General features: G+C 42.5%; 1 pseudogene across 1 annotated transcript in view; it reads right to left on the minus strand.

Annotated features, from left to right (window-relative positions):
- Positions 1 to 15,981, minus strand: part of LOC146357390 (cytosolic phospholipase A2 epsilon-like) — a 76,020-nt pseudogene that overhangs the window by 13,772 nt on the left and 46,267 nt on the right. Inside the window, exons 10-19 of the transcript XR_014789576.1 lie at positions 15,188 to 15,251; positions 12,432 to 12,598; positions 11,835 to 11,927; positions 11,021 to 11,058; positions 8,963 to 9,098; positions 7,841 to 7,977; positions 5,913 to 6,135; positions 4,987 to 5,101; positions 3,465 to 3,602; positions 635 to 742 (exon numbers count right to left, since the gene is read on the minus strand). The product of XR_014789576.1 is annotated as a cytosolic phospholipase A2 epsilon-like (transcript). The remainder of the gene's footprint in view (positions 1 to 634; positions 743 to 3,464; positions 3,603 to 4,986; positions 5,102 to 5,912; positions 6,136 to 7,840; positions 7,978 to 8,962; positions 9,099 to 11,020; positions 11,059 to 11,834; positions 11,928 to 12,431; positions 12,599 to 15,187; positions 15,252 to 15,981) is intronic.

Consider the following 15,981-nt stretch of genomic DNA (forward strand, 5'->3'; position numbering starts at 1 on the left):
GACATGGTGTCAGTACCAGTGGTACTTTATGGAAAAAAGATGGCTGCCACCATGGTTCAGTCCCCTTAGCATCTCCAGTTAAAGGATATCAAGAAGCTGAGCTGGAAAAAACTAGCTTAAGATTTTGGAGAACAAATGCCAATCTGAGAAGGAAATACTAGACTTGGACTAAAGATCTGATTCAGTGTAAGGCAGCTTCATCTGTGACAATAAAGTAAATGATAAATTTGACAATTTGTAATCAATATTAGCTGTATAAATGTGTGTACGTATTAAAGGAATATAAAAAGAAACAAACAATACATTTTTAATAAGCTTTTGCCACATGTAGTCTGAACACGTCATGAAAGTAAAGCCCTCCAGAATCAAGGGCTAAGTTTGAAGAAGATTGGGTCTCACTCTACTTGTCAAAGAGCTGGGAGAATTTGGGCTGGCATGTTCTGTGCTCTTCTTGGGTTAATGTCCTTTCCTATCTCTGATCACTTTTCTCAAGCAGGCAAGTACATTTTTAATAGAATCATACAAAATTATTTCCTCCCTCCTTTGACTGGAATGAGCTCATTCCTTGACACAACTCTGTATACTTTTCTTTCTTTTTTAAGAAAGGCAAGAAAGATGGAGAAAGTCACGTTACCAATGTCATTTATTCTATCTCTTGTCCATTTGTACCAGAAATCTTCTGAGTTACTGGACAAACTCCAGACATACATTAAATCCAAGGAAAATATACTGCTCCACATACCTGTGAAATGGGAGAGATTTAAAAGCACTAAACAGGTGAGGTCTTGAAAGAAAACCACTTTTCCTTGCACTAGGATTCACTAAATATCTTGTAATTTTTAATTTCTGTCCTGTATTTATTTTCTAAATCTAATTTTCTAGTTCTTCCATCCTATCCTGTTTTTGCTGCATACATCCTAATACTTGTTACTTTTTGTTCTACTTGCTTTTCTGCATTATCCTGAGAGGTTTTTTACAAATGTCAAACTATGTAAAACTTCTGCTATAGTTCTATACTTTATACCATTAGTACTCCCCAGCTTCCTATTAATTTTTACTTCAAATTTACCAGTTTCATCCTGCAAATTCTTCAGTTTCCATGACAAAACTACCCATCCCTTGCTTCTTATTTTTCTCATGTTCTACCAATTTTTCTCATACAACTACCTAATACTCTGTGGTTCTATAAGAAGATATAAAAAGAACAGAAACATAGAACAAATTGTATATACTTCCTAACCTTTGACCTTCATCCTTGTCGAATGGTCTCACCAAAGAGGTATGCCCTTCTGACTGTGCCCCTCGGGCAGCATCACACCCAGTGACACACTGACTGCCTTTTGCAAGAATCTTTATGAATAGTGCTGCTATTTATAAAAAGAATAGACCATGTGGAAAACAATGGCTAGAAACATTAGCTTCCAAGTCACCTTAGTACTGCAGTGGAGATGGTAGAGAGCCGAGCTCTTCCCATGAGAGGGGCTAGTTGTTACTCCTGAGTAGGTATGCATTTACTCCTGAATAGATATGCCTCACCTCCCACTGTCTTAATCCATGCTGCCTGGCTTTTGAAAAAGTCTTTTATAGATAGTAATGAAAATTAGATTTTTAAAGAGAAAAGCTTGAAGTATCTAATTTATTGGAATTTTTAGAATACTTATTTTGAATAATTCTAGGATCTAATGGTAACAAACAAGTGTATATTGACACCACATATCACATTAATTCAGAAGGGGCAACCATCTACATTGAACTCAGTGAGAGATGTACTTCTGAGTAGATATGCATAGGATAGCACTGTAAGGGCACAACTTCTGTATGCAAAGCAGGGGCTCTGCCCCTGAGCTATGGCCCCTCCCTGGCTGAGGGCAGCCTCTGTCAAAACCAAAAACCTGCCAGGCGCACAACAGCAGAACAGAAGACAGGAGGCATTTTTCTCCATGTTTTTTCCTATTTTATTCTGGTTTGTATGCATGCTAGGGTTGTATGAGATATTCATTTCAGTTTGTTTTTGATCAAGATTTACCCAGTTCATACCTCCCAGGCTGAACACAGACTTGGATGCAATTTTTGGCTGATGTCCGTACATTTCCAAGCTTGCAATGTGATTTGCAGACAAAAAAAGTGTGCATCAAAAATGCATCCTTTTGAAAATGCACACAAATACAGTTTAATGAATGGGAGAAGAATGTATACATTTCAAGACTGCACACAACTGATGTGTACATTTTGAAAAATACGCATGGAAAAGAAAAAGACAAAACCTTGCAAGCTGATGCGGACTCGAGTTGGAAAGAACTTCAAGATGGAATTCGGACTACTTCAGCGAGCTTGAGTTTTGCAGATTCGCACATCCCTACTGTGTCTGCCCCAGTTTTAATAAGTACAGTAACTCCAGGAAGAGGGTTGCACATTTTTCCTCCTGTTCTAGAGGCTGTTGGGAAAACAGGAAGACTTGGGATCCAGTCCATCCAAACTCTACCCGCCTCCCATGCATTCTATAAATGCTCCCTTTTTGTTTTTAACACCATCGGAGTACCGATAGCTGAACGGCAAGAGGTTTGCAATGGCAACAAAGATGGAGGTTTGCAATGGCAACTTTTCTTTCCACCCTTAGATACCTGTGGGCATAGAGGGACACTCTCCCAGTGGCTTTAGGACTGCAGCCTTACAATAGTAAGGAAATGTAATATGTAATATGGATTAGTAATATGTATATTAAGATGAAATCTTTTTGCATTGTTTTTCCGTGTGTGTGTGTGTGTGTATTAAAGAAATAATTTAAATTTTAAAGTGGGGGCCTATGGGAAAAATTAGTTTGTATGTTTGGACCAGCTTGTTTTGTTTTGTCTTTTGCTGCCTCCTACTTTTTTTGGTTACAATTATAATATAGGGCTCTATAGTTAAAGTGAGTGACATTTTCAGCATTCTACCATTATAGAGCCTAGAAATTCTATTTATCATGTAATCTAGACAACTGTTCCTGCGAGTGTCAATATGACATGGAGAATTCTGCTGGCAAGGGGTATAATCTGACTAAATTTCAGAACATAGTTTTAAACACATACACACACACACACACACACAACTATTCCTTCTCCTGGAGCTCTTCAGCAGAAGCAACTAAGGAACATTTGAAACCTCAACTTCCACCCCTCATTCTGAAAATATATTTCCTCTAAATACCTTCAAGCAACAAGCTCCTGTCTCACTTTATTCCAACGGCAGGTAGTTTTTTTAAGAGCTAGGTAAACTTTCTTTGTAAATTGATTAAGTGACTGGATGGGAGGCCATAGAGAGCAATTTCAAATCTCCGCTTTGGTTCCCTCAGCCTTTCTTTATTCTTCAGCCCCACTTGCAGCTTCTCTCTTACACTCCCCCTTTCCATACCAGAAAAAACAAAGAACAAAAGACAGACCCTTACTATTTCTTTCTTACTATTTTCCCCTGGCACATGAGTTTACCTTCCATGAAGCAGATTCGTGTTTCTGGGAGCTTTTTCATCAGTCGTCCCATGAAGAACTCACTACCAAAATTCTCTGAATGAATGTAGGCTCCATATTTTAAGCTTCCCACTTCATAAGGAGTGAACTCCAGCCACTCTGTGAACACAACAAAATGGAGGTTTAATAAGTACTGGAGAGCCTCAGTAATGAAACTAACCAAGGCATACAAACTAGTTTCTTCATTTGGTCTAGTCAAAATTTGCTCTAGTCAAAGGAAAACAGGTGCTGCTGGAACAAAGGAGGAACTGCCGCTTTAAAAGATAGCCATAACAGCTATGGAGGAAGGGTTGGTTTGAGTATCAGCAGAGGGTGCTTTTACTTTCTCTTCTCCAAGACCATGGAGTGTGGTAACGGTAAGCCTGTGTTCTGTTTCAGCCAGCGAGCCCTGTTGGAGCGAGCACATAGCTTCATTGGCCACGATGAAATCTAGTTCACACCGAGGACTTGGAGCAAGTCAAACTCGGTGGATTCCAACCAAGCAGGAGTCAGTTTTCCCAGAAAGACAGGAACACGATCAGAGAGCTCAGGGTGATGGTGGAATTGGAAGCTACACAAGCTTGCTTGTATGTTGTTCCAGCAGCAGATTGTGACTGAACCTTAAGTATGGTTTTGATTTCATTAGGTTGTTTAGCCCCACCTCCCTGTTGACTAAGGCCTTCTCCTTTAAAGGGGCTTTATCTGTTTCAGTAGCCTCAAGACATGATGACTACTATGGAAGTGGCTGCAGCTTGATACTGTCTTCATTGCTAGAGTCCTCAGAATCTGAGGGTGACAACAAGATGTCCTGTAGGCACAGGGGAGATCGTCGCTGGAGCCTTCTTGGCAAACTAGGTCCTAAGGAGGTGGGAACACATTTCTGTAACCCAGCCCTCTGCTTGATTGTTAAGTCAGGAGCCCCATTGTTAACTCAGGAGCCCCTGAAGCTTCGCCTTTCCTGCTGACCCTAAAACATACCATGCTTCTTAACTAGTGCCTGATGTTATCATATAACTTCAAACTGTGGAACATATTTTTAAAAGGACAACAAATAATCCCAGCCCTTCATTCAAAGGCACACAAAAAAAAAACCTTTTAGTAGGAAAAATCAGGATAGTAACTCTATTCACATACACTCAAACACCAGTTAGCAGTTACAAAGCTAAAGAGAACAAGGTTGCTGCATATAGAAAACGCCTACTCAGTCTGGAATCCTGCACTTCAAAAATAGTTTGCTGGTAGGAATTAATTTTTGTGAATAGCCCAGAGAGCTTCAGCTATTGAGCAGTATAGAAATTACATAAATAAATAAATAATAAACTTGGTATGAAATTATTGTACTAAACTTCCTTCTGCTCCTATCCAAGATTTAAAAGTCAAAATATGCTTGAATTTGAATGGGTTCATTTTATTAATACATTGTGGACACCCAAAATTTGTTAATATAAAAGAACTATAGGTATGGGGATAAGACAGTTAATTTATAATAGTACCATACTATTACCTCGAAAATCTTGAGCACTGTAGTTTTCTTTGAGGTTGACAGCCATGTAAATGGGCAAGGGGTTCTGCCCATCACTTACAGCCATTCGCTGATCTGAGAGGGTATGAAAGTCTTTCTGCGAAAGAAAGAGGTTCAAAGTTCAGCTAGAATCTAAGATTTGACTATGTGTGTACACATGTGCACAGATCCATTGGCTAGCATGTGTGAACAGATGGCTGTCTATATTGCAGTTTTATTAAAGATCCTCAAATTCACTTGAAATTTCTGCATTAGGTAAATTTGGTGGCAATGTATAGTAGCGGCAGCGCAGAGGCGTGCTGCTTGGACTATAAAGTCTATGCCAGTCCTATACTCACTGTCACTGACGTATGGTTGGATAGGAATATGCAGAGGGAGGAAGACTCACCTTTGTGAGGTGTGACTGGGGAGGGGGGTAGATGTGTCCCATGTGCACACATGGAAGGACATTAAAAGAGCCCCGCTGTGTCAAATCAAAGGTTCCTCTTGCCCAATATCCGGCTTCCCATAGTGGCCGTTATGTGCTTCTAGGAAGTCCAGAAGCATAATATGAAGGCAATAACCCATTCCCATTGTTGCTCCTGAGCAAACTGGTATTCAGCAACATACTACCTCTGGTTCCATATGGCCATCATGGCTGGTAGCCACTGACAGGCCTAACCTTCTTTAATTTGACTAACCCCTCTTTGAAGCCATCCAAGCTTGTCATCATCCACACATCTTGAGGCAGGTGAACTCCATAAATTAATTACGTATTGTGTGAAGAAGAAGAAGAAGAAGAAGAAGAAGAAGAAGAAACTTTCTTTTCAAATCACCTCCCTTCAAACCATTTTGCTATGCCCTTTCTCCTTTTACCCTCTCTTAATCATCCTGTTTCAAAAGGGGGGCAGGGGAAATACAGCCATTACCTCATCATGTAACATGGACTCAATGATAAGCCCCCAGAGGTCTATAAATGAAGTGTTGTGTCCTTCTTTGGTTCTTTGGTTCAGTTCATTATAATAATACTTCAGCTTATCCATGGAAAAAGAGTTAAACTTGGATTTGGCCACTTGCTTCCGAGCTTTGTCAATGGCTTCTTCCAGGTATTTTTGTGACCAATCAGCATCCTCATACACATTTGCCATACACCTGAATTTTAAAAGATGTTAAAATAGAAGAGTGGCATGCAACTAATTGCACAGAAACCTTAAGTTCAGAGAAAGCCATACTATGACTGTGTTCAGATGAGCTTTGGGACCCCATAAAACCACTCCCTTCTCCTCCAAACCAGCTACAAGGAGGAGACCAGAAGCTTCCACTTCAGTTTAGATTAGTTGCACTTTAGTGTGTTATCTATATCCTAAACTGTTGTTAATCTTAATTCTGGTTAGTTGAAACCAGCCAACTGTTGTCTTGCAGCCCCCATTTTGAGTAGATCTCTGTGCCTGAACTAGCAAGAAAGGCTTCATAACTGGAGTCATGTACCTCTGAGAATAATTGGTGGAAATTCTTATGGATGTCTCTGCAGGAATCAGCCTTGTTCAAACAATAAACTATCAGCCAGATAATCAATGGGCATTCTCTGAAAAACTAGTCCTGAGGTAGGATTCCAGCCTTGGGGCGCAATCCTATGGGGATAGGCGGCTGCCTCCGAACTTGAAGGCAACTGCCTACACAATGTAGGGCTGGAGAAGTGCAGAGGAGTTCCTCCCCTCCGCGCTTCAGCCACCCTGCATTCGCGGCTAGACAGCTAATTTTGGCTGTCTAGCCATGGGAAGTCAGAGCAGGGGGGTGGACGCCAGACAACGTCCGCCTGCCCCGGCACGACCCCAGGAATGCCCTGTTCCCTTGCTCCACGCTACTCTTCTGAATGCAGAGCAGAGGCCGATCCACGCTGCCTATGAGGCAGCGCGGGAGGGGGTGGAGGTCAGTTTCCGGGAACTGACCTATCCTATCATCTAGCCACTGACTAGGTTTAGGAAACTGCCTTATGCCAAATCAGATGATGGGCATATCTAACTCAGTATTGTATTTGCTAGCCTTCCCCAACCCACTACACATTTAGCACACCCCACCAACATGGCTCTCTAGGGTTTGGGACAGCAGACTCTTTCCCCACCTTAGCTGGATATACAGGGGATTGAACCCAGGGCCAACTGCATCCAAAACACCAACAGTGTGGAGAGAATAAGTGAGATGTCATGTTCTTATTCATCCATTTTCTACCCCACCCTCCACCCCTCATTCTGTCTGTCTGTAGGTTGCGCTGTCTGTCTGTCTGTCTGTCTGTTTCATAGGATTGCACCCTTAATTAAATATGTGATTTTAGCTGATTATTCTATTAATTAAAGTTGCATAGATTTGCACATGGGTGGAAACAATATTTCTGAAACAAGAAGAATACTTCCTTTATTTTTAGATGATGCACACATATTTCATAGTAGACATCATCTTAGAGGAAACATTCCTCCTCTAAGATGTGAAGGAATGCCTCTTTTAAGATGGTGCTCCTTGCCATCAGCAGTTTTCATAAGCAATTAAAAATCATTATTTTTTTTTATTGCTGACCAATTCATTGGCCACCTTTTTAGTCAGTTAAAAGTTTTAAAATCAATTAATCTAACTGATTTATTATAAACAGTGTAAGCCTACATTTCATAAAGGATGAAATGTCAGTGAATGTCATACATAGCTCATTTATTGTGGAAGAAAATCCCCTTTTTAATAGAAGCAGTGCAGACATCGTGGAAAGTCATATTGTTTTAAAGCTGTTCTGCAATACTGTGGTGCAGGGTATACATTGAACCGAATAGGGCATGCAAAAAACAGTAAATAAAAAGAAAATCCTCCTTACCATGTTGTGCCAGATAAACCCGTGATGTATGTAATGCAATCTAACAGATTCAGTTTCTGCAAACCCAGAAGGCTTCCATACATTGCCGCAAATGACCTGGTTCCACCACCTGTTGTCATGACTGCCACCACAGGTACCTGTTTAGCACCCAAAACTAAAGATGGTAAGCTAGTAGTCATTGTTCCAAGAAAATTAATTTTTAATGAAAGAAAAGACTGGCCAGATGTTCTACACCACTGGCACTGTCAGCACAATACACAACTTCTGTTTGAAGGCACTGGCAGATATTTATGGAAGTAACCTAATGGTCGAATTGTACCATTAACAGCCCAGAAGATTATGTATGTAGTCTTACTGCTTATTATCTTCCACTTGTTCTTCCACCGTCCATACAGAATACAACTGCATTATACAGAGATCTTTATTCTGGATGGACTTTGGCTTCTTTGTGACAATATGGGCTCTACCTGATGGACCACAAGCCTTGCTAAATCACCACACTTGGAACAGGGATACGCTGCACAATTGTGCCATTAAAAGGCTTATATCATCGCAAACCATTGTTGCCCATCTCCTCATGCTTTAATTCAAATGGTTGTTATTCAAAGACAGGTAAAGACAGAGAAGACAATATTTGGGGAAAAAAATTGAGCCATAAGACAACTGACTTGTTTTCTTCAAGGGATAGCTAAAACAATTGTGTACACTCTCTGACAGTTACTTTATCATGTAGCATACAAGATTGTTTTGGCTATCTCTTGGAGAGATTAACAGTGCAATCCTATGCATGTCTGTCTATCAGAATTAAGCTCCACTGAGTTTCCTACGGCTTACTCCAAGGTAAGTGTATATATAGGATTGCAATCTGTTGTCTTTGAAAAAGAGTCTTATGAGTTAAAACACATTGGACCTTAAGATATTCTTCTTGGTCCACCCCTGAGGTCTCCCCTCTCTGTGCTGGCACCTTTCCTTCTTTCCCTCCTGGTGTTCCCCCAACCACCATGCTTCTAGTAATGTTCTGTCAAAGAAGGTATTGTGAGAGTCCATAAGGGCAGCTATTTGACTGCTCTAGTCATACTGAGGAAACAGGAAAGGTCAAGGATACGCTCCTGCTTCACTTACCTCATCATCCTGCAGCTCTTCCTGTAGCTGAAGAGCCTTCTTAACAGCAGCCCCAACATATTTCCTTCTCTTGCTTAGGAAGCTCTGTTCCTCTGGACCCAAGTCATATGCTAAGCGCACATCTAGGTCTTTCGGCCTGCAATATAGCACTTCAGCATGCTTCCAATTTTGCACTTATTATAATTGTTATAGCTGGGCTAAACTCAATAGCATGGCGATATTACATGTCACTACGGCTGGACATAGGCTGTGGCTATGCCATCCCGCTGAAACTGATTCCCCAAACAGTTGCCTCACATTAATTCAAGGTAAGGCAGCCTTATTTGGACACCCAAGTTAGTCAGGGTGGGAGGAACCTGTTAAAGCTAACTCAAGCTTTAATTAAGTGGCATTTTTACCAAAGCAAACAATCCTCCAAGCTTCCTTGCTGGCAAACCATGCTCTAAAAAATGAAACATGAACCATGTTTGGACATCATGGCAGCTTTCAGCAGCAATTCATGGGTTAATTAACAAGGATGCACACTGTGCACAAACTACACACAAGCCACTTCCTGTTTCCATTAACAACCCTTGAGTGCTGCATTCAGGGGTTGTTTCCATGATGTCCAAACCCAGGAACCTGGGGTTGTTTGTTCGTTAAACACCCCCAAGTTAACCCATGGCTCATTCTTGGGTTAACTTGGGGATGTTTAACCCACAAACAACCCCAAGTGCCCGGGTTCAGATGTCACGGAAACAACCCTTTGAATACACCATTTGAAGGTTGTTAATGGAAACTGGAAGTTACTTGCGCATGGCTGTCATGACATGTAAACAGCCCCATAGTAAAAACAGGTGTGAGGAAGTAGTTGTGAACTGGCTGTCCTAGATAGAGAGGCTGGGAAGGAAGAGGTTGGTGTGCTCATGGTTCTTTTGGACTAAGGTGAACAGCACTACTTTGGCTAAATGCTGACCCAAAGCTATTCTTCACTATCCGTAAATGTATAAATACGTTTGTAAAAATAAAGACATCATAAGTCTTCAATGTTCTCTCATCTAAGAGAAGCTGATCCTGGAAATGGTCCCTTGAACCTGTCTTTTGGGGAAAGAAGAGTATGATAGATAACCAATAACTACACAACATGGATTATATAAGCTCAAGAAAAGAAGAGAACTCAATGCAAAAGTTAGTTGTGAACAGGGCTGCACCATGTATTTTCCTATTTTGATTTTGGAGTGAAAAATAGTGCTTTCAGAGGGGATAAGAATATTCCTTCCCACCCAAGCATTAGATGGTGGGGAAAATCACTGGCTTGGGGGTCTATTTGTTACAATTGGTTCTCTATGTGTCACTCCTTTATATGATTTTTGCTTCTAATTTTTGCATTTCTTATTCCTGCATTAATCATATGAGCAATCCCAGCCAATTGGGCTGCACACACTGAACAGGAGGACATCACTATGTAGCTGGCTAAGTGATGATGTCACTAACAACAAATGGGGGCAATGCTTCCTGGATAATATAAATCAGGGCTGGGCAACTTGTGGCCCCTTCAGAGGCTTTGGCCTACAACTCTCATCAGCATAGCAAGCAAAGCTAATAGTAAGGAATGATAGGAATGACCACAAGTTGCCCGCCCCTGGTATAAATGATGCTATGTGGCCAATCAGAGTTGGAAAAGCTTAAAAAGGACATCAAGAGAGAGCAATGTAAATTAATAAGTGACTATTCCCCAGGCATTGCCAAAAAAATTCAAAAGAGGTAGATACTTTTTGATGTTGCTGAAAATGTTCCTGAAATGTACTGTTTCTGTCCAGCCGTAGGCATGACTAACTTGTCTTATTATTATCAATGGGATTTGAGCATGGCTAAATTTCTCTGGATCAGGGACAAGGAATCTGGCTCTCTGGGTTAAAAGAAACAGCAGCAAATTGTTCAAGATGGTATTCCTCTACAAAGTCAGACTATCCTTCAAATGCTCTCAGATTCTTTTGAGAATCAAAAATCACATTTTCCTGAGAAGAAACAATGGAAATGCTTATATTTAGAAGAAACTGTCACCAAAAAATATTTTACCATTCTCTTTCCTTCACATGCAGATCAAATGTTTTGTGCTGAAAAGCAAGAGAATAAGTAAAACCTCAGGCACATGGTGAATTATTCCTCCCCTTCAACCTTACACCTGGGCAAACAACCCACCCCTGTTATTGATCAGCTTTAACTGCTACAGGAGATCCAACATGTGAATCAAACAGCATCCAAGGTTAGCAACTGAGTAGTTACAGACCCTCCAGGCCTTAACTTGTCATTAAAGTATTCCCCTTCCTTCTAGAACAATTGGAACAAAGGTGAGGAGCATAGGAAGCTGCTTTCTACTCAGTCAGACCACACTGGTCCATCTAGCTTGGAAAGCAGTCCTATGTATTGACTTAATCAAGTTAAGTAGGACTGAAGCTACAGTGTTGTCTATGCCAATGGAGGCTGGTGGCTTTGATTTTGGTGGGGCAGTGTAGCTATTCTGGGTTTCAGTCAGAACCAGCCAGAACTCTAAAGGAGCTATCCAAGGTGCTGAACCTATTTTGGGGACAGTGTTCAGAACCTTGGATAGCTCCTTTAGAGTTCTGTCTAGTTCTGACTGAAACCCAGAATGGATTTACAGCCCCACCAAAATCAGAGCCACCAGGTTCCACTAGTCTATACTCCCTGGCAGCTGCTCTCCAGATTTTCAGACAGGGGTCTTTCCCAGGCCTACCTGGAGGTGGTAGGAACTGAACCTGGGACCTTTTGCGTGCAAATGTTGTGCTCTACCACAAATCTATAGCCTCCCTTCTTTTCCTGACAAGCATTTAAATTCAATACAAATTTATTGTCTTAAAGATAAAGAACTCACCTCTCCTATTATTATTTCCTCTTCTATGGGAAGCTCAGCCAAAGGCAAAATCACAGTGGCATTACTTCCTGAGTTTTCTTTAAATGGATCCAACTAAATATATAAATATATATACACACACATATATATTTAAAAGGTATGGAGATTTAGCACATAATTTCTGCATTACAGAAAGAAAGAAAGAAAGAAAGAAAGAAAGAAAGAAAGAAAGATCTATTTATTTATTTATTTATTTATTTATTTATTACAAAGAGTGAAATCCAATGTCATGTAAGCAGATTTCCGTTTGCACTACGGGACTTTCCTCCCCCCTCCCCAGCATTCTGGGGACCCCCACAAAATCTTCTCTAAAGGGACCCCCAGTCCTCCAGAGCAGATCTTGAAGGTATCAGGGGACTCAAGGGGAGGGGGAATCACCCCCTTCCCTGTTCTGCTGATGGAAGCTATTCTGTCAGCAGGAGAGGCTAATTGGATGTTTAAGTAAATACAAATTTTTGCAAGCAAGTCTGAGATAGGAGAATTTGCTAGATAATTCCCCCCACTCCCTTTTTTTTCAGCCAAACAACCCTTGATGCAGTATTAGCAATGGTGACATACATTTGACCACTGCATCTTCTTAGGTAGTGTGACTTCCAGATTCGATTGATGATTCTTGATACAGTGAAACTGGATAATCGTTTGGTTACTAAGGCTGGACTTGGGAGCCAGTGGAATCTTCTGCGTTTCCTCATAGGAGCCCCTGACTGTAAGTATCAGATCACCTTCTAAACAGAAAAGAACAGACAAAGGGAATATTAACAAGAGCCACTTAGCCCCATGATGGGGCTCACCTTAAGAAGTGGTGGAGTGGCTTATGTGTGAGACCTTGCTGTAATAAACTGGTGCACCACCACTTGTGGGGACACAGCTCCAAACTGCTGTCCTGGCAGGCCATCACATCCCTTCCCAATGCCTCAGAAATGACATTTTGTCAGGATGTGGCATTATCTTCAGCATGTAACTACTTTGCTGAGTGAACGGCACTGCCTGTTCACTACTGAGCCAGGTTTAAGGTATTAGTACTAGTGTACAAAACCCTAAACAACTTGGGACCAGGAGAGCGCCTTCTTCTTTCCCAACCCGCCCGGTCACTGAGGTCATCAGAGGGCATGTCCCTGGTGGTTCCACAGGGACCGATGGACCAGCTTGAGTCCACCAGGAAAAGAGCCTTCAGCATGGTGGCCTCCTTCCTGTAGAACTCCCAAGGGATGGCGGAGAATTTCTCCCCGAAACTTCAGGGGGCCAAGCGCCAACGTGTTCGGCCCCCGAACAAGTTTCGGGGAGAAATTCTCCGCACCCACCGCACCCCGCACCCCCCCCGGGACGGGACTTACCTTTGCCGAATGTCCCTCCCGGCGGCGGGTCCGGCCGGCGGTTTGGCGGGTGTTCATGCGGGGCAGGAGCGGCAGCCGGTCTTTCGACCGGCTGCCGCCACCGCCATTCCAATAAAAGAAAAAAAAAACGCCCCCGTGATAGGCTACGTGACGATTAACGTAGCCTATCACGGCTAGATTTGCAAAGTCAGCTGTGATAGGCTACATAAATCGTCACGTAGCCTATCACGGGTGACTTTAAAAAAAAAAAAAGTGTGTACGCTAATGGCGGCCCCCATAGGGAGCCGCCATTCCCGTTCCTTATTTGGTCGCTGTAGTCTACATAAAGATTTACGTAGACTACGGTGAAAATAAGGGCAACGCTATTTGCATTGTCCTTATTTTCACCATAGTCTACATAAAGATTTACGTAGACTACAGCGACCAAATAAGGAACGCGAATGGCGGCTCCCTATGGGGGCCGCCATTAGCGTACACGCTTTTTTTTTTTTTAAGTCACCCGTGATAGGCTACGTGACGATTAACGTAGCCTATCACGGCTGACTTTGCAGATCTAGCCGTGATAGGCTACGTTAATCGTCATGTAGCCTATCATGGGGGCGTTTTTTTTAAAAAAAAAAACTTTGGAGTTCGCAGCCAGGCAAGGTGGGAAGCCTCCTCCCCGGCCTGAATTTCGGCCGGGCGAGGCGGGAAGCCTCCCCCCCGGCCTGAATTTCGGCTGGGCGAGGCGGGAAGCCTCCCCCCCGGCCTGAATTTCGCGGAGGGAGCAGCGAAGCGCCTCCCCCCCACCGCGAACTTTGACGACAGGTAAGTGACTTTCGTCCACCCCTAGAACTCTCTGCCTTTGGAGGTCAGGCAGGTGCCAACGTTGTGTTGCTTTCAGCACCTCCTGAGGACATTGTTATTTCAAGAGGCCTTCCTGAGTGACCAGCCGCGGTTTATTAAGTTTGGAATCTGTTCCTTTTAAAATGTTTTAATTGTTTTAATATCGTGTTTTATTCTTTTATTTTGTTGTTCACTGCTCCAAAATCTTTGATGTGGATCAGTATATAAATATTGTAAATAAATAAATAAATAATCTTGCAGAAAGGAAGATATGGTGGCCCCTTCAGAGTGGCTTTAGGTGCCACAGCATGTACTCAGGTAGGAATATCCAACTACAAAATGAATTCCCACACTATGAAGCATGAAAGGTACATCTATATAAAATTCTGCATGCATGTATCCTTTAAAACCACAAACCAATAATGAAATGGGCAGAGTAATCATAAAGTTCAGGGCTGGCCAACTTCAGGAGGTCCAGGGGCCATTTTTGCCCCTCCAGACTCCTCCCATGGGCCACACTCCCTGTGGGTGCCAAAAACATAGGAGAACCATTAAAAAAATTAAAACAATAAAACAAAATAGCATCTGGACCTGCTACAGAACACCAAAAGCCATCAAATACAGAATGCCAAATAGCACCTATGGAGCCCCCAAAGGGTCAAAATAGCTTGTAAACAAGCTAATTTAACCTGTTTGGACTCCGTAGTAGATCTGGATGCCATATATACATACATATGAAAGACAGAAAGACTTACAACAGAGTATTTTAAAAAATATTTAAGCTAAATGTTTCAGCTTCTGACCTCATCAGTAGCTGTGCTGTTAAAAGTGTGTGTGTGTGTGTGTGTGTGTGTGATTCATGTGTTTCTCTGTCTCCCAGGCCTGCCCCCAGCTGAGTGGGTGAGCTGGAAGGACCCAGAGGGCCATCGAACTCTAAATAATAAAACAGAGGAACGGGAGGTGTCTGCCACTCCTCCCGCTGTGCCGGGCTCTGGCCAGAAGAGCACAGGATAGACAGAGGGCACCAAGATCTGTCTTTAGAGCGTCAGTCCCTTACAATTGCACTCTTGATAGAACTATACATCTTCCAGTGGTTTCTGAGCTATTGACCCAAAGCAGCTCATACATAACCAGTTAATGACACTATGACCTCACTTGTGTATTGTTGCTTCAGCTTCTCAATATCCACTGTAACTTCCAGACATGAAACTTCACGTGACTGTAAGAACAATGGGACATAAGTAGTATGATGATCTCTTGATCCAAATGCTTACAACCCAGCAGCCTGACTAGTTATTCCAAATTAGTATTTGAAATCCAGCACTCTCCCTCAAATTCCTTCTGCCCACCCCACAAGCTTGAAGTCTTGCTGTTTCCCCAGTTTTCCCTCTACATCCTTTCTTCCCACAAGACACATCCTGTCCCAAACACTTCATCCCTCAGTTCCTTCTCTTTCCTTCAGCCAAAAGGAACTGGAGATTCATGGATGCATGAATCCATTTCTCAGCATGACTGGTATATGTGACAACTAATGGGAAGTGCTGCCACAATCGTGGGAATCAAGAGAGATTCCTACAGATGGTGCCTCCACAAAACCTAGTTCCAGCTGGGAACTTACCGGCAACCTCTCATACTCTCAAGGCAATTGAAGCGGGAGGGGGGGATCTCATACATGAAAGGGCCCAGCAGGAAAGCACCAGCACACCTCTCCAGAGAACTCACCAGGCCCAAACGCTTCATTCTCAGGGAGTCCTTCCTCAGAGTGTGGCATAGTGGGCAAGGTGGTCCTGGAGACTGCCAGTGCTCCAATGTTATAGGCAGTTTCTGTGGCCACCTCACCCACAATGCCTCACTCTGAGGACAGACCCCTCAGAGTGAGACATTGAGGGGGGAGGCAGAAGAGGTGGCAGTGCATTCTGCTCCCTCAGGCAGCTCGACATCTTGTGATG

Source organism: Heloderma suspectum, chromosome 1 (assembly GCF_057233095.1).
Source record: "Heloderma suspectum isolate Gila_16-S chromosome 1, 16-S_ref, whole genome shotgun sequence".
NCBI classification, from domain to species: Eukaryota; Metazoa; Chordata; class Lepidosauria; order Squamata; family Helodermatidae; genus Heloderma; species Heloderma suspectum.